Source organism: Bison bison, unplaced genomic scaffold (genome assembly GCF_000754665.1).
Source record: "Bison bison bison isolate TAMUID 2011002044 unplaced genomic scaffold, Bison_UMD1.0 scf7180017864298, whole genome shotgun sequence".
NCBI classification, from domain to species: Eukaryota; Metazoa; Chordata; class Mammalia; order Artiodactyla; family Bovidae; genus Bison; species Bison bison.
The window spans coordinates 3,715,764-3,724,543 of NW_011494870.1; the positions used below are offsets into that span (position 1 = coordinate 3,715,764).

General features: G+C 38.7%; 1 long non-coding RNA gene across 1 annotated transcript in view; it reads right to left on the bottom strand.

Annotated features, from left to right (window-relative positions):
* Nucleotides 1-8,780, bottom strand: part of LOC104996784 — a 179,532-nt gene that overhangs the window by 22,680 nt on the left and 148,072 nt on the right. The window contains exon 2 of the long non-coding RNA XR_826244.1: nt 4,329-4,436. This is a non-coding gene — a long non-coding RNA (uncharacterized LOC104996784). The remainder of the gene's footprint in view (nt 1-4,328; nt 4,437-8,780) is intronic.

Consider the following 8,780-nt stretch of genomic DNA (forward strand, 5'->3'; position numbering starts at 1 on the left):
AGTTCTAGATGAGTTTAGAATCAGCTTGTCAATTTCTATAAAAAGCCAACTGGGATCCTGATAGGAATTGTGTAGAAACTGTAAGTCAATTTGGGGAATCCTAGCATCTTAACATTATTAAAAAATCCATCTGGTAAAGGAAAAAAATCAAAAGGTTGCTATTTATTAAAATACTAACTTCTGCCCTATGAAATAAAATATTTGAAAAACACGTATCTGATAAAGAACTTGTAATCAAAACATACAAAGAATTCTTACAACTCAGAAATAAGGAAACAAGCACCCAATTAAAAATGGACAGAAGACCTGAATAGAAACTTACCCCAAAACATCTACATATAACAAATAAGCATATGAAAAGATGCTTAACATGATGTGTCATTAGGAACTGCAAATTAAAACAACAGTAAGACACCACTACATTCCTATCAGATGGCTAAAATCCAAAACACTAACAATATCAAATGTTTGCAAGCACGTGGAACAATAAGAGCTCTCATTCATTGCTGGTGGGAATGCAAAATGATGCAGCCGCTTGGAAGAATATGTGGTAACTGCTTCCAATCCTAAACATATAATTACTATATGAGTCAGCAATTGCAGTTCTAAGTATTTACCTAATTGAGTTCAAAACAAAACCTGTTTTAAGCAGCTTTTTTCATAATCACCAAAAACTGGAAGTAACTAAGAAGTCCTTCAGAAGGTAAATGAATAAACTGAAACACCCACACAATTGAATATTACTCAGTGATTAAAAAAGTGAACTAGCAAGCCACTAAAAGACATTGAGGAACCTTAAACACACACTGCTAAGTGAAGGAAGATGGTCCAAAACAGCAACATACTATCTGACTCCAACTATATGACTTTCCTAAAAAGGAAAAACTATAGGGACAATAAAGAGAGCAATGGTTGCCAGGGGCACAGCATGATAATGGGGAATAAACAGGTAAAGCCCTGGCAAGTTTTAGGGCACTAAAACCATTCTGTATAATACTGTAATGATGAATACATGACATTATACATTTGTGAAAAGACAGAACTGTTCAACACCAACACTGAACCTTAATATAAACTATTGACTTCAGTTAATAATAGTGAACCAGTCTTACTTCATTAATTGTAACTGTATCACGTAATAATGCCAGATGTTCATAACTGTGAAAACTATATGTGTGAGTGTTGGGCAAACAGATGGTATATGGAAATTCCATTGTCTGCTCATTTGTTCTGTACATTTAAAATTGTTTTAAAAAACAGTTTATTAACAACAAAAACAACAACAAAACAAGATCAGCACATGATGAGTATGGAAAAGACATTTAGAGAACCATTAAGAATACAGGCAAGGAAAGACTCCCCTGGTGGTCCAGTGGTTAATACTCTGTGCTTCCAATGCATAGAACATGGCTACGATCCACAGTCAGGGGATTATCCCACATCCCACATGCTATGTGGCATGGCCAAAACAATGACAACAACAACAACAAAAAAGAATGAAAGCAAGGCTATTAAAAAGCTACTAAGGTTAAGTTAGAGAATGATGATGGTGGTTTAAAGTAAGGTTAAGAGTGATGAGGATGAAATGAAATTTAAAAACTCAAAATAGAGTGAGGAAGAGGACAGGGGAAATAGACAAGAAAAAAAAATGTTTATAAAAATGTGGGTGGGCAGAGGAGACATAGGAGGAGAGAATTTGATCCCTCAAATTTCTGACTTACAAAAACTTTGGCAATCATCAACACAACACTATTGTACTAGAAAGAAATACCCATGGGTATTATAGAGATTCACTGTGCTAAGAATCAGTAAACATGACTAGCAATCTTGCTAAAAATAAGAGACTAGAACCATTTTAAAGTTTTCTATGGACTTTTCAAAGACTTCAGTTCAGTTCAGTCACTCAGTCGTGTCCGACTCTTTGTGACCCTGTGAATTGCAGCACGACAGGGCTCCCTGTCCATCATCAACTTCTGGAGTTCACCCAAACTCATCTCCATTGAGTCAGTGATGCCATCCAGCCATCTCATCCTTTGTCGTCCCCTTCTTCTCCTGCCTCAAACCCTCCCAGCATCAGAGTCTTTTCCAATGAGTCAGCTCTTCGCATGAGGTGGCCAAAGTATTAGAGTCTCAGCTTTAGCATCAGTCCTTCCTTCCAAAGAACACCCAGGACTGATCTCCATTAGAATGGACTGGTTGGATCTCCTTGCAGTCCAAGGGACTCTCAAGAGTCTTCTCCAACACCACAGTTCAAAAGCATCACTTCTTCAGCGCTCAGCTTTCTTCACAGTCCAACTCTCACATCCATACATGACCACTGGAAAAACCATAGCCTTGACTAGGCGAACCTTTGTTGGCAAAGTAATGTCTCTGCTTTTCAATATGTTATCTAGGTTGGTCGTAACATTCCTTCCAAGGAGTAAGCATCTTTTAATTTCATGGTTGCAATCACCATCTGCAGTGATTTTGGAGCCCCTCAAATAAAGTCTGACACTCTTTTCCATTATTTCCCCATCTATTTCCCATGAAGTGATGGGACCAGATGCCATGATCTTAGTTTTCTGAATGTTGAACTTTAAGCCAACTTTTTCACTCTCCTTTTTCACTTTTATCAAGAGGCTTTTGAGTTCCTCTTCACTTTCTGCCATAAGGGTGGTGTCATCTGCATATCTGAGGTTATTGATATTTCTCCCAGCAATCTTGATTCCAGCTTGTGCTTCTTCTAGCCCAGCGTTTCTCATCATGTACTCTGCATGTAAAGTAAATAAGCAGGGTGACAATATACAGCCTTGATGTACTCCTTTTCCTATTTGGAACCAGTCTGTTGTTCCATGTCCAGTTCTAACTGTTGCTTCCTGACCTGCATACAAACCTCTCAAGAAGCAGGTCAGGTGGTCTGGTATTCCCATCTCTTTCAGAATTTTATAGTTTATTGTGATCCACACAGTCAAAGGGTTTGGCATAGTCAATAAAGCAGAAATAGATGTTTTTCTGGAACTCTCTTCCTTCTTCCATGATCCAGTGAATGTTGGCAATTTGATCTCTGGTTCCTCTGCCCTTTCTAAAACCAGCTTGAACATCTGGAAGTTCACAGTTCACGTACTGCTGAAGCCTGGCTTGGAGAATTTTGAGCATTACTTTACTAGCGTGTGAGATGAGTGCAATTGTGCGGTAGTTTGAGCATTCTTTGGCATTGCCTTTCTTTGGGATTGGAATAAAAACTGACATTTTCCAGTCCTGTGGCCACTGCTGAGTTTTCCAAATTTGCTGGCATATTGAGTGTAGCACTTTCATAGCATCATCTTTCAGGATTTGAAATAGCTCAACTGGAATTCCATCACCTCCACTAGCTTTGTTCGTAGTGATGCTTTCTAAGGCCCACTTGACTTCACATTCCAGGATGTCTGGCTCTAGATCAGTGGTCACACCATTGTGGTTATCTGGATCGTGAAGATCTTTTATGTACAGTTCTTCTGTGTATTCTTGCCACTTCTTCTTAATATCTTCTGCTCCTGTTAGGTCCATACTATTTCTGTCCTTTATCGAGCCCATCTTTGCATGAAATGTTCCCTTTGTATCTCTAATTTTCTTGAAGAGATCTCTAGTCTTTCCCATTCTGTTGTTTCCCTCTATTTCTTTGCGCTGATCGCTGAGGAAGGCTTTCTTATCTCTCCTTGCTATTCTTTGGAAAGTTTATATCTTTCCTTTTCTCCTTTGCTTTTCACTTCTCTTCTTTTCACAGCTATTTGTAAGGCCTCCTCAGACAGCCATTTTGCGTTTTTTCATTTCTTTTCCATGGGGACGGTCTTGATCCCTGTCTCCTGTACAATGTTATGAACCTCTGTCCATAGTTCATCAGGCACTCTATCTATCAGATCTAGGCCCTTAAATCTATTGCTCACTTCCACTGTATAATCATAAGGGATTTGATTTAGGTCATACCTGAATGGTCTAGTGGTTTTCCCTACTTTCTTCAATTTCAGTCTGAATTTGGCAATAAGGAGTTCATGGTCTGAGCCACAGTCAGCTCCCAGTGTTGTTTTTGCTGACTGTATGGAGCTTCTCCATCTTTGGCTGCAAAGAATATAATCAATCTGATTTCAAATCTGGTTATTCAAAGACAAAGAAACTTATTACTCAACCGTGTTATGGAAGATCCTTAATATAGAACAGTGTCTAAGAAATTATCCTCTGGAGTCAAACCTTATGAAACATGGACTTTGATCATTCTACTCATGATGGTTATAGTGAAATTAATTGATATTGATCATATTGGTAATTTTTAAAAATTAGTATATCTCTCTAGCAATGGTAAAATAGATAGTTACCTGTGATTTCAAGATGGGAGACTTTCTGTGACGTAAGTTTGGGGCAGCAGCAACATCTCCTTAAATTCTGTGTCTCTCTGTCTTTGCTCACACTCCTATTGTCAAAACCTGTGATGAATGGAGGAGAAAAGATTTATTGGTATTCTTTCCTGTCATATTAGACAAGATATACAGAAATGGATGCTTGAAATAGCCATTAATAAGACATGAGTTGTCAGCATTGTATCGCAGGGCAGGCTAAATCCATTATGATTAAGGGCTTTCATCTTAAAGGTAATTTGCACTAAAACGTAGGCAAATGGCTGAAATTCCATAACATATCTGAAGGACTTGGAAAGAAAAGAGAAGAAACAACAGTGTGTTTCAGGGTCTTGATTTGCAGGAGATGTGTGTGTGTGTGTGTGTGTGTGTACATATGCCTGCATGAAAAGTTTTTCAAAGAGCCACAGTATAGGTTTATTTGTGCCCCTATTTTTCCCTTGATATGAACTCTGTGATATTCAGTAAGAAGAGAGTTAAACACAACCATCGTTTTTGGTCTACTGTGAGGAATCCACAGAAATAGAAACATGATACATTTTTCTTGATGACATATATTTGAAGATTTTGTTCAAATGATTAAATAAGCCATTTTGGACATTTGCTTGGCTCAGATTAATCTAACATTGCTGACTTCATAAAAGAGATTTCCTGTAAAACATCAGGTCAAATTTATTCATTTTTGTGGTCAGATTTCTCAACCACTTAGGACTGCATTCATCTGCATGTAAAGAAAACACTTACAATATCGTCTAATTTTATACACACAAAGTCCAGAGATGGGAGCCCTAGGCTGCTCAGCAGTTTCCTTACATCAATAATGCCCACATCTCTCTCTCTTTCTGCCCCAGTATCCTTATTATGTGGCTTCCCGCTTACTACTTGTTGACTTAGGGTTAAAAGAAAGTGTTCCAGTCTCAAATTCACCTTCTAGGAGAAAAAAAAAAAAGGCAAAGGCATAGATAGAATAAATGCCAGCTCTAGTTGTCTTTTTAAAAATTTTGAAATAGGACAGCAATAGTACTTCCAGAATCCCAATCCAAATGACTTCGGTTTTCATCTCACTAATGAAGGTTGGGTCACACAACCACCCATAGTGGCAAGGCACCTGCAAAGTTAGCTGTTTTTCTAATAGGGGCTCACTGCTGTCCCAGGAAACTTAGTCTTCACGGTAAGAATCAAAGGGGAGGTGATTCCTAGGGTAGGCACCAAGCCAGACCTAACACACTCTTTTGACTCTAAACCCTTCTAGCCTCCTTAATCTTTCACATGAAAGTATCAGTATCAGCTTCACCTTTCTGAAGACAGTAATACCTCAGAAATGAATTGTCTTCTTGTCTGAGTAATTTGGCAAAAACAAAGATCTATGCTCTCAGAAAGCAAACAGAAGAAGTAAAACAAACTCTATGACTAGATTATAGTCACTATACTATACAACAGAAAACTAATTCTTTTTTAAATTCATTAATTTATTTTAATTGGAGGCTAATTACTTTACAATATTGTGGTGGTTTTGCCATACGTTGACATGAATCAGCCATGGGTGTACGTGTTTTTCCCATTCCGAAACCCCCTTCCACTTCCCTCCCTGTCCTATCCCTCTGGGTTGTCCCAGTGCACAGGCTTTGAGTGCCCTTGTTTCATGCATCAAACTTGGACTGGTGGTCTATTTCACATATGGTAATATACATGTTTCATGCTATTCTTTCAAATCATCCCACCCTCGCCTTCTCCCACAGAGTCCAAAAGTTTGTTTTTTATATCTGTGTCTTTTGCTGTCTCGCATATAGGACCATCGTTACCATCTTTCTAAATTCCGTATATATGCATTAGTATTCTGTATTGGTGTTTTTCTTTCTGACTTACTTCACTCTGTATAATAGACTCCAGTTTCATCCACCTCATTAAAACTGATTCAAATGCATTCTTTTTAATGGCTGAGTAATTTTTTAATACAGCCCAAACCAGTATTCTACATGTTATGTCTGGGCACAAATATATCCACAGTCTCTGGTAATATCACTGCATCCCAAAGATTTGTAGAAAATCTGGATTCCCTGTAACAAGTGTGACATCCTAGATTATCTCACTAGTTTGCTAGGTGGGTAGACTCTAATACTAATTTTTGAAGAAACTGGGCATCATGTGTACTTTCTGACAGACGTTTTTCAACTATTCTTATTTATCTTATTTTTAGATGTCTTATAATGCAAACACAACTCTTTTTCTCAGTGTAGGTAGGAAATATTTCTCACAGACTCCTCTATTGATTTCAAACCTATTCCTCAGCTCCAGGTTCTACATGTATATTGCCATAAATCCAAGGCAACAAAAGAACTGGTTATGGATTTTTGCCACAGAACCAAGTGAATTCTTTCCCTGTCTGTCCTTCCTCCTTTCTTTCCTTCCTTCCTTCCATCTTTCTTTCTTTTCCTTCTTCCTTCCCCCTTCTAGAGGATCTGATATGAAAAACAATGAAAGAAATCTGAAGAATTCTTGGAAACTGAAATTATTTGTGTCACTTTGACAGTGCCAGCACTCCAGTAATAACTTATAATGTTCACTCAGAGATTTCATAATTATTCACATCTAATTTTTAATTGTGCATTTCTGAAAGGCAATTCACACAAACCTAGACACTGTCAAAGATAATTAAAATAAAAATATGTGATAATACAAACAGTAAAACATTTAACCCTGAGAAACCTTCAAACTTCCTATATTCTAATTCAAGAACTCGATTTCAAAAGAATGAAATATAAGATGAAAAGAATCCTGCTTTGCCATATTCCAAATTTACTAAGCATTGACTTACCAAAGTTAGAAACCTAAGAAGTTTCACTTGTAAAAAGATAAAAAATTTAGTACCCACCTAAGTCATCAATTTATCAAGGTTGATTAGACCACATTTCAAAGCAAAATAAAGTGTTTAATTCTGAGTCTGGACAAATACACTGAGTCTAGACTATGGTCAAGCAAATAGGGGCCTGTGAACCATTGCATACAAGAAAGCTAAAACTGTTAAAAACAGCTGAGACTTTTTACCATGAACAGCAATCATACTGAGATGGAAGGGTAGGGAAGCATAGGGGAAGTGGTACAGAGTAGACAAATAGGAACAAAATGCCATGGGAAAAAAAGGCTTTTCCCTCCGAAGCAAATGATGCTGCTCTCTGCTTAAATCCTCACTGGTTTCTAATTATATTCTATCCCTAAAAACATCTGGCCTGCAACCACTGCATCCTCGTCTCAGGCCACCAGCTTTCACGCCTACATTTGTGCAGATTCCCTAGTTTCAACTGGATCTCTGACAGGAAAACCATACCTGACGATGTCCTTATAGAGCACTGTGATGAGCACTTTCTCTAAAGGAGTATTCCATCTCCCCTGGGGCACCTTTGATGCACTACCTGGTTTGCCTTTCCCTCTCAGTATTATCTTCTTGTTGACTCATTTATTCATTGACTCTACCCTAGAACATGTTCACTGGAGGCAGAGAACCCTTATTTTTATTCACCAATGCATTCACTGGAAGGACTGATGCTGAAGCTCCAATGCTCTGGATACCTGATGCGAAGAGTCAACTCATTGGAAAAGACCCTGATCCTGGGAAAGATTGAAGGCAGGAGGAAAAGAGGGCAACAGAGGATTAGATGTTTGGATGGCATCACCAACTCAATGGACATGAGTTTGAGCAAACTCCAGGAGATGGTGAAGGACAGGGAAGCCTGGTTGCTACAGTCCATGGGGTCACAAAGAGTTGGACATGACTTAGCAACTGAACAAGTGCTAAGTTATTGGATCTAGAACAGTGTGTGGAGCACAGAAGTTGCTCAGTATATATATTTCACTTTAATCAATTATACCAGAAGGCAGAATTTGTTTCAAAAACATTACAAGCCAATGGATTTTCTTTTAATATGATGAGGAACAGGATAAACATCTCTTAAGGCAAAACTGCAGCTGTCTCTCATGAAACTAAGGAACCCCAGGCTAAAAGGTGGCTGAAGATAATGGTTTTAGAAGCAAGTTGGAAGTCAGAAAACCACACAGATCACTTCAGTTCAGTGGCTCAGTCATGTCCGACTCTCTGCGACCCCATGAACCGCAGCATGCCAGGCGTCCCTGTCCATCATCAACTCCCAGAGTCCACCCAAACCCATGTCCATTAAGTCAGTGATGCCATCCAACCATTTCATCCTCTGTCATCCCCTTCTCCTCCTGACCTCAATCTTTCCCAGCATCAGGGTCTTTTCGAATGAGTCAACTCTTCGCATGAGGTGGCCAAAGTACTGGAGTTTCAGCTTCAACATCAGTCCTACCAATGAACACCCAGGACTGATCTCCTTTAGGATGGACTGGTTGGATCTCCTTGCAGTACAAGGGACTCTCAAGAGTCTGCTCCAACACCAC